Genomic DNA, 14,325 nt, shown 5'->3' with positions numbered 1-14,325 from the left:
AAATGTTATCATTTGAAAACACAAACTGACCACAATGTGAGGGTCCACGTAGGTGTTTGTTATAAACCCTTTACTGCTCAGGCACTTAGTTTGACTTACCAAGCTTTTTCACCAGCATTTACCAATTAATCCAAACTTGACCTAGTTGCCAATTAGCAAGCCCACTCAGGTGTATCAGTGTGTCTAAGACTAACAGGAAGGCCATGGTGACACAATAGGGATTAGGGGGATTAGATAATCTCTTTTCACAGACGATTAGTTTCCAGACATCTGCGCCAATTTGCAAAGAAAGTGAACAGAGCACAGTAAGGGTTAAGAAAATTTCTTCTTTTGCTTGACAGGCTGAAAATGATCTCTTCAAGGGGCTTACTTGAAGTTGAACATGAGTTCCTCTCGTCGGTCACCCTCAAGAATCTCGTAGACGAAACATTTGATGGCCATGTTGGCCAACATCCGGCGATCGTGACCGCTCAGCTCCGACGTCCTGCTCAGGGCCACACTGACCAGCGATAGGATCTCAGAGATGTGGCCGTGCTTGGCCAGACTGGTCACCTGTTTGATGTAGGAGCACTGGAGAGATGAAGAATTGATAAATTGTTATAGTCAAGTAGTGGGACTGGGGTAGAGGTTGAAAGACAACAAAAGCTCAAAAGGAACAATATCTTTCTTGAATTACCCGTCTTTGGTACTGCACTTGAAAGGATGCGATATTTGCATGTAATGACTTTCATTTGACAGCCCTAAGTATTAAAGTTAATTGATTTTGAAGGCAAAGTTATAATCAACTTAATGGACTTTAAACTGTGTAGTTAATTTGACTTAACACTGTACCCATGCAGATTTCAGAAAGCATAGTACCTGCAGATTCCATTCACTGTTGCCATATAATTTGTCCAGAGTGAACATGCTGTATACACCATATATTTCGCAGGTACTTATTTTTGCAAATCTCACAAGTTGGGTGCTATTCACGAATTTAACAACATGAGAATATGCTAACTCTGATCTTGACATGAATGAGACTTGTGCATGTCATTACTGTGCTCCGAGATCAAGGATTTAACCACTTTGCACAACTGTCGGGAGGTCCCAATTCGTGAAAAATGATACTCGTTAAACATATGGCGTATACAGTATATGGTTCTCGGCCGGGACTCTCCCATCTAACCTGCGCATTTTGGAAGAGACTGAGCGCCCTCTGACAGTCCCCAGCAGCGAGCTTCATCTCAGCCGCTCTCTCGTAGAGGGCGTTCATGTCTAGTCCCAGAGTGATGCCAAGACTTTCGGCCCGCCTTCCATCCCTCTCGGACATGGCCAGCTCGAGGAAGAGGCCCTCGGGGGAGGTCCTGGGCCGACAGTGGTAGACAGCCAGGTTGGTGACCACCACGCAACCATCCAGGATGGTGGAGGACAGGCCGGATGAGGGGGCGGAATTCGCGTAGCGTAGAGATTGGGGTATCCTGTCAAGGGTGAGACAAGCACATAAGTCCTTCAATAGAAATTTACTAACAATCAAAACCACGGCATAAACCATTCCTATGAAGTCTGATAAGTTCTGTTACTGCATTATTGAATCTAATCCATACAAGTATTTGTGCCTTATTCCTCAACGGCATTACAATAACCAAAGCACCGTCTGGCACTCATTTGTGTATCTGGTGGATCATACTATGAGAGTTCTATGTGGCTTCAAATTACAGCTGCAAGGACTATTAGGAACTCTTTCATACCTCCTGACTTCTCCCCCTCCATTGCTGTTGCATTTGATTGGCTACTCACCCTACTCCTGACTCCTCCCACTCTGAGGAGGTGCTATAGTAATCATCATCTGACTCGTCAACGTCAGACTCATCCTTCTTGCCATCGCCATGGTGACGCTTGCCATGAGACAAAGATGATGCCGTTCTCCGCCTCCGTATGGTGCTCCCGTGTGCCTGGTGCTTGTACATGGCCACAAACGTCTCCCCCTCGGGGAAAGTGAAGGTTTGCATCACAGCCTCCTCATTGGCCATCTGGTCAGGTGATGATACCTCAGACTTCTGACTGGACAACACTGTCAGGGTAACCTACATAACATGACCACAAGAACGCAAATGACAAGAATTGCACAGGCATTTAACAAATTAAATTATCATCTACATATCTTTTGCACTTCACTTTTCGGCTAAAATAAAATTTGGATATAACAAAAAAAAATTCCAGTCCTGAGGACTTCACTATAGGAGTGCACTGTATCCAATATTCTGAATATTATGGCCCGAATTCACGAAGGTGGTACAATTGAAACCAATATCACTGAAAATAACTGTTGTTGTAGACTGAAAGATGTAAGGATATAACCTAATTAGCCGACTCATAATGAATTTCCACATGTTATGGTATGATGCCATGCATCAACCAGTTGGCATAACTCACCTGCTTCTCCTCAGAGACTGAGATACAGAAGAGAAGTCTGTCTGTAAGGAGAACCTCCTCTGCACGGACCGGAAGGCGGTAGACATACAGGGGCATCCAGTTGTCAATGCTGCTATCATATATCTATGGTGGTATCAAACCAATATATACAGTCAATCCTTGCCCAAGATAACCCCATCAAAATCCATTAAAAAAATCAAATATACCCTCCATTATAATATAGTCAACATTTTGTTTTCCTTTGCTTTGTTTTTACTCAATTGTACCTTTGAATTACCATATCAATGTTCTCTTTTGCAAAGTCCAACTAAATGAGGGCTAATTGGAGGTCATCTGGACTTCTACACAGAGTGCACATTCCAGCAAGTTTGCACTCTTTCCTTGGTCTATACACTATACTACAAAAGTTGTCTCATACCTTGACAGCTGTCAGAGGGTTAGGAATGAAGACATAATACTTCCAAGGTTATAACCCAACCAAGCACTGCTAACCCTTTCTGTGCCAGGAACTTTGGACATTGTGTATAACACTGGGGGTTTTCTGTACCAATCAGCACTCAAGCGCACAAAGGGTTAATCTAAATTACCACCTGGGTATTTCTCTGGGTATATCAACATTCTGTGAACAGTATACAGACTTTTTAATTTGAATCTCTTTGAGTAGTGGCCCTTGGGCATAGGTGTTAATAACATCTATGCAAAAGCAAATCTTTTTTTCAGGTCACAAAAATGATTGGTTTGTCTGTATCAATACATTGGTACATACAGGATTCCTTAGCCTACAGAGGTACCTTTGTTTAGAAAATGAATGAATGAATGAATGAATGAATGAATGAATGAATGAATGAATGAATGAATGAATGAATGAATGAATGAATGAATGAATGAATGAATGAATGAATGAATGAATGAATGAATGAATGAATGAATGAATGAATGAATGAATGAATGAATGAATGAATGAATGAATGAACGAACAAACAAACAAATGAACAAATGAACAAACGAATGAATGGATGGATGGATGAATGAATGAAAGAATGAATGAATCTATAAATGAATGAATGAATGAAAGAATGAACGAATCTATAAATGAGTGAATCAATCAATCAGTCAATCAATCAATCTAAAAATGACTTCTGCTGTCTCACATATGTTCAAGATTTTGCTTGGTCATTATAATGTGGGAGAGTCAGATACTAACCTTGAATATATTGACAGTGCGATTGTGACCTGCCACCAAAGAGCGCCCTCGGGCAAACTGTGCTGTCAGCTGGATTGTTTGTGTGAACTGCTGAAAGGGGACAGGGGTGAAGCCAGGGGTGCCTTCATCTAAACATAGAAACACATCGTAACATTCTGTTATATCACGGGTAAGGCATAACACAAAAATTAATTACGATTTTCTGTTAAATATGTCATATACACTTTTGTATCACATAACATATAAAAATTACTTCTATCACAGCTGTTATATGGGTTACTCTAATCATAATTACTTTCTCAGCCCACACAGAATGTCATTCAGAGCATAATCATGACCTGATTGAGCATTAATGATTTGAACAGTTGAATTCAATCTGAATAATACCACCTCAGTATTTCTAGCCATTGGCATATTTAACTTGCCATCCTACATCATACTGTATATTTAGAACATATTATGTAATACATTTTATATACCGCTGGTCTTGTCTTGTACTAAAAATCTAACCTGATCAGAGACTATCATTCTCCTCTTGTCATTGCTGGGAACTCTTTTGTTTTTTCGGGGGGGGGGGGGGGGGTGGGGGTGGGGAGGCAAAAAAAATAATAAATCAAAGCCAACTTGTTGGATTGCTTTGGGAACAGGCAGAACAATTTTATTTGCACTAAACTCTGACATGGTAAAAACTCCATGGAAACATTGTCTACTTTTTACTTTTTGTTTTAGCAGGAAAACTTGCATTCTACATACACACTAGATGTGGTTACACTACAAGAAACTTTGCGTAGTTTCACTACCCGGCATTTTGCTATATGTAGTTTGGGCATTGTGACTTCCCATACAACTTCATGCATACACTTGGAAAGTGTCTTTGCGCTTATTGCAAAACTATGCATTGTTTTGTGTACTGTGACTATACAGGGCTGAAACTTGGAGAAGGTTGTGACATGATAGTAGATCCAATCTTGCTGTTTATGCACATTGCAAATTAGTTGTACGGGTTTGCATTTTTTTTTTTTTATAGTCAAGGAGGGCGCGCAGTTTTTGCTCGTATTGGGCATGCCTGTTAGAGATAAAACCTAGCATAATTTTGTCAGTAGTTTGACCACATACTCAAACTTTTGGAAGTTATCAGGAAGTAAAGTCAACATAATTTTGTGTGATGTGACTGCAGCTACTGTCCTAAATATAAAGGTATTTATACTTTTTTGATATGAATATGGATAGATGTAGAGATTTATATTCTGCAGACATCATCAAGAAAATGGGGGGGGGGGGGAGGAGGGGAGAGTATATATAAGAGACCAACCTACTTGCAGTGCTGTTACGATATAATATGCATACCATTCTATCTGATCAAAATGTAACATGAACAAATAACAAGAATCTACATCTACATTGACATACAACATCTTGCATCATTATCCTGATCATGATATTTTAGGAGAGGTTGCATGCATACAATATTTGCCAGAATTATGAGATTTCATGACTAAAATTATTTTCATGAATAAAATTACTCATACTTTTCAGAATCAGTGCATTCATCTCTCCTGGTTTGGACTTCATTAACTATAGGACTATTGTGTCCTTACAACAACAGCATAGACTGTATATACATGGCACGAAACTCATATATGTATTACATATGTTACTGTAACATATCTCACCATGGTGGATAATACCCCACAACAAAACAAATACCAAAAGAAACATGAGATATATTGAAATCAAATCTTAAGAAAAAGATAACAATGCAAGATTAGTGAAAGTTAATATGTTCAAAAGGTATATCTAAGAGCAGGAACATACAAATGATCACCCATTTTGATAACAAACCTGTAGCAAACTTGCTTGTCCCACAAAAAAAAAAGAAGAGAATGAAATATAATATCTGTATTGATGACTTGACATGACAAAACTTAATCAAAGGAAAAAAAATCTCCAAATAGATTGATTGTTGAACATTCTCCTCTTTGCAAATAGTAAAATTACCATCATAGTGGGGATAACTTCAATAATACAAGTTTATATGTGTATGTTTTCCATGCTAGAAGTCTGTATTTCATACTGAAAGTGTGGGTATCAACATGTTCAAACATATGAACTTCAAAAATATATCAATATATTTATAGTTTTTGTGTTGTGTTATACACCATTTTGACAGAAAGATATTGAAAATTGTCATCAACACAATTTCTTTTTGATAAATTTCATTATACATCATGACAATACTTTATGCCAAGCATAATTTTCGTAATGAAAAATACCAATGTTCAAACAAAAAAAGAAATGAAAAAAATGTAATATTTTTCACATTTCATGATTAGGTTTTCAAAATTTTCTGCCCAATGTATCTACCTCTTTTCATTGCTAAGATATTTGCACAATTGTGAGTTAATGTCATGTCTGCAATGTGTGTGTAGTCCCACATTATGATTTTTTTTTCTGTGGTAGTTGTGCAAAAATGCATATTCTGACATCATTTGTAGCAGTGAAATTTGATATCTATGATGAAACTAATTTTTTTTTTCTGTATTTGGTTTGATATGGCCAAATGTGTTTGAATGAAATGATGTGGGTTTGACGCTTCACTAATAGATACATGTTAACAATAACAAAAAGACACTAAATGTAGCTTTGGGCCAGAGAATTGATCCTTTGATGTTCAAAGGTTAAATTAGTATGTTTAATTTAAAAACTAAAACACTGTGAAGTCAAGACTGAATCTTTCAATCTTTTGAGCTCTCCTTGTGATTCAAAATAACACATGTCTTTATCATGATGGTAAAAGATAACATAAAGGGCCTTGCTCGTGTCAACTATAATGGGTTAAAATTATAAAACAAATAGCATGTTTCATAAAGAAATCAAACATGACACATGGCAGTATAATATGTTCATATTTACATTAGTGCATATGAAATGAAATCTAAAATATGCATATACTTGTGTTGTGTATGTTTGTGTGTGTATGTGTGTGCATGCAAATATGTCTGATTGTCACCTCATATTTCTGCAGAATTGCACAGAGTTGGCAGAAAGTTTTGGTTTCTTTCCCAGCCCAAAAAAATAATCAATTTGCCTTAGTGTTTGTCTGGCACCCAAAATTATTGATCCAACAAATCACAAATGTAACAATTTACTACAAAGGAGCCTTATCTCATTAAACCTAATGGAAGCTAAAGAAATTTGCAGACAGAAAATTGCACAGCTTGCTAGCTATTTTCTCACTTGTGTTAAAAAAGATAATATATGACACTTTCTGCAGAATTCGAACTTGGATGAATATCACATTACTACCAAAAATCTCAAAAATCATATGAGTCTATTTCATTTTTTTTTCCTGTTTTCGTTCAGAAAGAAACATTGTGTACCATAGCAGCTTTCCACATTATCCATACTCATCTTAGCAGACTTCACAGAATACAGTTATCATCGAGTAGTTCAGCTATGCTTATTCATGAGCAATAAATTCTCATGCTTATACTGGAATCAATCATTAATTCAAATATTTTTGCACATATCTGGGAAAGTTTCTATGAAAATTTATTCCAGTAAAGAAAAAGACTTTTTATTTGGATTAAAGATCAAAAATATCAACGTCCTAGACCTAATTTCAGAGCTTTCGCTTTTAAGGTTTGCAGATGAGAAAAACATTCACAGCAAATTCCCTACTTTGGTGCCTTTGATACACAGAGGTAATAGACATTATCTTGCAGGAGCCACTTATAACTTTCCATAAAACAAGAACAAATGCCACAGCAAGACAACTTTTCCAATACCAAACTGCTAAATGGTTCACAGCAAAAACATTTTTGCACAATTTCATACCTCACAAATCTTGCAAGAACACAAGAATATATTAATATAATATGTATACATGTATACATTTTTTTTCTTGACAAACTGCACATATGCACAGACACATGATGAATACGCATTTGAATTGCAGTAGAGTTTTCTTCTTGTTCGAGATTCTGTACAGCATTACGATTGATGTTGAAGAGTGCACAAGTTATTGTCCATCTAAACTAATTAACATATTATCTATTGCAAATACTGTAAAAGTGGTTTCTTTTGCATACAGATACTTTCGCAGTTTCCATCGGTGCTGACTTTTCGCGTGTTTAAATTCGCGGTCGGCAAAATCTGTGAATTCAAAGACGGCAAAAACTGTTTTATTATGCACATGAAAACCCAACCTATAATCCAATTATTCTTTTATTTATTACATAGAAATGAAAATTAAATGCAGGGTTACCTGAAATCCCGTCTCTTGAGTACTTTATAACATGTTTGTACCTACATTGCGTGGTATCGCTGTGTGTGTGTTGACCATCAATACACTCAATGCGCGGAATCTTCGGGTGCACATGTGCGCAATAGCGTTGTAACAAGCGGCGAGTTCAAAACATTTCCTTGCATGGTTAATTTTGGTGACTTTTCAAAACATTTTCGCGTGATGCTAAATTCGCGATTCAACCTCAAAGCGTGAAAAGCGCGCAAAATAAAACCACCGCGAAAGACACCACTTTTACAGTAGCTTATTACTGCCATGGCAGCTGTGACCCTCTATGAATTACTTGTTCAATGGCCTAGACTGTCCACAAAATCTTATTTGGCGATGTGTGAGAAATCAATTGTGCAAAAAAAATTTCCACTGTGACAAACATGCTAATATCGTCACTATTGAGTCAGTGCATGCAAAGGGACATTCACAGAATCTGCAAAATGTGCACACAAACAAACAACTGAGCATTCTAGGGTGGCCAAGCATTCTTGATTTGTTACCTGTGAACTGTACAAGATCGTCACTCAGTAAACCTGTTATTAAACATAAGTCAATGACACAACATGTCGCTGGTATCTAGTCTCAAATGAGTTCAATCAAATGCATTATCTATAACACCATGCAAAAAATAACTCAAACTGCAATACAACTTTACAATGATCCAGTATGTTAAAGCTTTCAACAACAAAAAATTGATGGCCTCTATTCTTATCATGCCCTATATCCTACAAACATTAGAATGTCTACTTCAATCACTCATCTAAAACTTTCACTTTGACCTTTCATGATTTGATTCTTCAATGGACACACTATCATGCAGGAAGGTTAATTCAACTAATCTTTTCTGCAACGGTAGATCACCAACTTTTGACCAAAGCAACTTTGAACTAACTTTTACGCTATTAATGATACAGAAATTATTGTGAAAAAAGAGAACATCTCCTTAGTCTCCATTTCCTGAGAGATTTTAGTTTCCTCTTTGGAGACGTGATATTCTTGTTTCACTTTCAGTTAATATTGAAATTTCATGATCATTTCCTGTGCTGAATGTGCTGCAATGCCTAATGCTTGTGAATATTATCACTTTTTTTTTGTCACAATACTCCCCTCCCCTCACAAAAAAAAAGAAGTATCAATATTCATTTGCATCATGACAACAGGAGGAAATAATTGCTACTTGTAAAACATGCCTCACAAACACATTCCATGTAAGTCATGATAAAATGAAATCATCCTATCAATACAGTGGACTCCTATTATAACAAAATCCTCAGGACCGGCAGTTTTCTTTCGTTATATATCAAAATTTCGTTATATGCGAACAAATAAACAATACAAAAAACATAGCGGGGATAACGCTGCAACCCGAACTTTTACTTTGTTGTAACTGAAATTTCGTTATAACAATGTTCGTTATTAACAGGAGCGCACTGTATTAGTTTTGCCACATAGTCAATGAAAAATTCAAACACACATGATGGGTAATGAAAACTTGTAACAGATTAAAAAGAAGCAGAAGTCCTTTGAAGAACTCATGTCCATAATAATAATAATAATAATAACAATAATAATAATGATAATAATAATAATAATAATAATAATAATAATAATAATAATAATAATAATAATAATAATAATGATAATGATAATAATAATAATAATAATAATAATAATAATAATAATAATAATAATAGCAATAATAATAATAATTAACCGTGCTCATGTAGCACATTAAAGGGTGTGTACAGTTCTGGTCGAGGTGAGGATTTAGCTTTTAACTTTCTGCGAGATATTCAGAAACCACTCTATGAGATGTCAAAGAGCATGCAATTCTAAGGGGTATCAAAAGTTTATTTGATGAAAATCGGTTTTGAAATGGCTGAGATATCAAAAAAACAAGGTGAAACAAAGAGATCCTAATAAAGTTGTGGCCTGTCGCCTTTTATTATTATCACTTTTTTGGATATCTCAGCCATTCCAAAACCAATTTTCATCAAATAAGCGTTGAATCCTTCTTAAAATTACATGCCCTTTCATATTTCATAAGAGTTTTCTCATTATCTCACTTAAGAATGTTCAAAACATGAATCCCCACCTCAACCAGTACTGTACAGTCCCTTTAACACATAGTGCATATGTCCTTATGTGCTTATTTGTACACCACAATTTAAATTTTTATATTTCTCAAAAGTCGGTAACCATAGGTAGAAAAATTGACACCATTTCCACATTCTCTGTGATATTGATTTTAAATCAAACAAATAAAATGTTTTTTTTTTTAAACTTTTTTGATGTGTTCTTACCGGCATGAAGGATGCTCCTGGATGGGAGGTTATTAGCATCGATGACTTCATAGTCCAAAATCTGGGCATCCATCTCCATGGAAGCTGTGAGGACAGAGATTTCTGAGGACTGCTCTAACAGCATTCCCCATTGGTCCCCTCCCCTGGTGTAAGCCTGTAAGTAGCCAATCAGATGATGTTTTCTGACTTACTGTAAAACATGATATATTCGCGGCACAAAATTTTCGCGAATTGGAGCCGACGGCATTTTTCGTGGCAAGAAATTTTCGCGAATTGCCCCTTGCGTTCAATGCATATAGTGTAGATAAGAAATTCCGCGTGCATTTAAATTTCGCGAATCTTGGCGCTCGCGAAATTCGCGAAATTAAAATGCACGCGAACATTCCTCGTTTTACAGTATCATTCCATAGCATATACAAATCGCATCTACATTTAAAACATATGCATCATGTATGAAATGTAGGTGTGCATCTATTATTGATGATCGATTTTGAATTCACAAAGAAACAGGGTGGTGCCTTGGCTAACAAGCTCTAGTTTTCATATATTGCATCCTTTGATTCTGCTGCAGCCACATCCCTTTGATGTTATACATGATGTAAACATAAACACAAGTTTACCATCCTTATGGCAATGGTATAGATGGCTAGTACATACACAGGGACTGACTTATAGTAGAGTCATTTTGGGAGGTTTCGTGACCAACCTCTCTGAACCTTTTTTTCTCAGTGGATTTGGCATTCTAAACCATTTTGAAGGAAAATAAGCCCCTATGTACCTCCCAAAAAAGATGGGAATTTTTTTTTACAGCCCAAATTCACTTTTTTTAAAGCCCTGCCACTCAATGTGCAAACTGTCTGAAGTCATAGACTAGCACAACAGGGGATTACCCTAATTTCCATGAGTGCTCACATCTGATTGGTCAAGAGTTTCCTGGCCTTGCTGTAACAATGGATGAATCTGTGAACAATGAACCTTTATTGGGGATATTTTATTACAATGTATACTCTCTGGACATTTCAAGCTTCTGAATAACAAAATCTGTAAGTACACCCTTTACTTACCTTTTAAAAAATGATGTAATTATCCGGTTTTTTGTGTAATTATGTTTTTTTCTTATTTTCTATCAGATAGTTAACAATTGCTTTTAACATTTCAGTCCCACATATATGATTTGGTGTTGGCAATGTTTGAACTACTGCGCTATATCTTAAAAACTATTCAAATGAAGACTTTTCAGAATCAGCAATTATTTACTTGTAAGATAAAATGAGTCAGTTAAGAAAATACAATACAACCCCTTTTTATTTTATTTCATTTGATTGAAAAGTGCCGCTAAAATCCTTGTTTTTTTTTTCAAATGTGCGCCCTACACTAGTTAGTCTCTATATTCAGACCCAGATTAAAGAAAAAGTGGACAAGACCTGCTTCAATCCAAGTTGTGTGTATAATTTGATTATTGTGTATGTGTGTGTATTTGTGTGTGAGTGTATCTTGTTCATGTAGGCCTATTAAACAAGCAAGATTAATTTTTGATGTGTGTATTCATAAGGTTTTAAAGTTAAAATGGTTTCAAGAAAGTAAATAAGGAAAATTAAATGTGGGAAAGTGATTAATAAAAGGCCTAACCCTTTTCAAGAAATGTAACGTTAGTGGGATTCCACAAAATCCTGGGCCTGCTTCATTTTCATTTTGTGCACACCATGGGACATTGTGCACTGGATGTGCACTGAGATGCAAAATAGTTTTGTATGTCCAGTTCAACCGAGGAAGCCAGGTATTTCACAGACAAGGCTAGTCTATGAGGGCTCAATCTTGTTACTTTTTTTTTTCAGGCCAATTTAGCAAATTGCCAAAGCAGCTTGTCACAGTAATGACAGTAGACGGTACAACCTGTGACTGTGAACAGAGTCAATGGTCCCGCGCCCACTGCAGTGTTGCTACAGAGTAGCCTGTTCCTACCGATAATTTTGCAGGGACGCATAATGCCACACCAACGTATACCAATACACAGTGCGCCCAGATTGGCAAGTATGGGAACGAATAAATAACTTTGTTAAAGGTTATGGCTAGTAACTGATCAGTGCATGCTGGGGGATGATTGTTCCAATTCTTGTGGGATTCATCTAAGAGTACATTGTCTATTGTTGTGTGAAAAAAATAGGCCTATTTGCTTCAGAACCGTCTCATATTCAAGTAATGTGCAGGTGAATGCCCTGTCACTGTGTAGGCGTGCTAACCTGGAAACATTAAATTGCACATTACTTGAATATGATACCATTCTGATGCAAATGAAGAGTTTGTTCGCAAAAACCGATAAGTCCATATTTGCCATGTGGAGATATTTGCGATTAGAGGTCAAGAAAAATAAAGAGAATAATAAGAAAATTTTCACTTCTTTTGGCCATAACTTAGAAAATGTACCTTTATATGTAGTGACCGTACTTAAAAATCTTCAAAAATGGACTTACTAAGTATCGGTTTTTGCAAACACACTCTTCAAATAATTTTCACATAATAATAGATATATAATGTACCTGGTACTCTTAAATGAATCCCACAAGGATTGGAACAATCATTCCCCAGCATTCCCATTGATTCCCAGTGATCAGTTACTAGCCATCCCCGTTAAGAATGAACATCTGAGTGTGGTTGAGGGCTCATTGGAAGCAGAATTGTATTGTCTTGATAATCAAAGAAGAAAATTAAAAACATGGTGGGGGAGGGGTATCTGGGCACTACCATATTGAGGCATATTCACATTTTTGACATATTTTGGCAAAAAATGCTAACCTGAGCGTGGTTGAGGGCAATACATTGCTCACAATGAATGTCATTTGAAATCCAATGATGACATAAACTTTACATAATTTTCATCATGGATGGTCATGTTCAAATTAAGTTACACGTGTAAGTTATATAACTTTGAAAAATTGTCTTTTTATTGTTTGATGTTTTTTGCAAACTTTCACCAAAAGAAAAAAACAAAAGAAGAGACAAAGCTGGTGGTATGAAGATATCTATGAATTTTATTAAAGTAGTGTCATGACAAGGTTATTCCTTTTACTTTGAATATTTTACACTCCTGTTCCCTAAAATATGATGCATTGGTTTTCATTGTCAGACTCATCCTGATGAAAACCACTGACATGAAAAGTGATGGATAAAATGAATCCCGAAAGGAGTGGCAGCGATGAATTGTCATCAACGTCTTACGAACATGCATGCATTCTATGTTGCGGTCAACCATGTACCAAAAGTGACTGTTTGGATAATATCACTGACCAAAAATGGGATTCCATTCAGGAAAAGTCTTTACGATGGAAAGAACTCGATCGTTTTCAAAACGTACATGAAAATGTGGACTGGGAGAATGGGCCAGAAGGTTATTACATGCACAGCGCTTGTTACACAAGTTTATCTAGCCAGCGCTGTCTTTCTCAAGCAGAAAAACGAAAACGCAAACTAGACAAAGATCTTGAAGGAGGTAACCAATCAGGTGAGAAGGATCCATCTCCAGCCACCAGCCCCTTTTCTCCCAAGAAGCTCCGGTCAAGTGTAGGTATTGTGCACGACAAAAACGTATGCGTGTGGTGCAATAGAGGTCCCTACAAAAGTAGTCATCGTGACTGGGGGCAGTTGCTCCTCCTATCAACGAAGGACGCCTGGAAAAAATTCAAGTTACACACTGTACATGTGGAAGATCCGGTCCTGAGGTCGAGGCTCAATACACTGATTGCATCAATTCCGGACTGTGAAACAGCTTTCGGCTGGGAAATCCGCTACCACCGGGGCTGCTGGCGTGACTACATTTCCCATGCCAAGCCTCTTTCAGATGAAGTTACTCAACACCTGCAGAATGTTAATCTACGAGAAGCACAAGCCATCTTCTTCAATCACGTTCGTCAGGTGATCTTCGAGAACCATGAATTTCGGACAGTGCAGAGTCTACTGCAGGACTACCAACGAATTATCTCAAATCATGGACATGAAGCCAAGGTAAAGTCGAGCTACGTGAAGGAGATTCTTTTAAAGGAATTTGAGGAAGACATCGGGTTTCATAAAAGCAGTCAGCAAAATGTGAGTGAAATGGTATTTGATAGAAG

General features: G+C 36.8%; 1 pseudogene; it reads right to left on the bottom strand.

The window, feature by feature from the left end:
- LOC139737963 (uncharacterized) overlaps positions 1-14,325 on the bottom strand; it is a 48,395-nt pseudogene that overhangs the window by 22,137 nt on the left and 11,933 nt on the right.

This window comes from Diadema antillarum, unplaced genomic scaffold (genome assembly GCF_040938485.1).
Source record: "Diadema antillarum isolate AM-2024a unplaced genomic scaffold, OU_Dant_1.0 seq00000717_RagTag, whole genome shotgun sequence".
Lineage (NCBI taxonomy): Eukaryota > Metazoa > Echinodermata > Echinoidea > Diadematoida > Diadematidae > Diadema > Diadema antillarum.
Note: the sequence above shows the minus strand (reverse complement) of the source record. Positions and strands in the feature narration are given on the sequence as shown.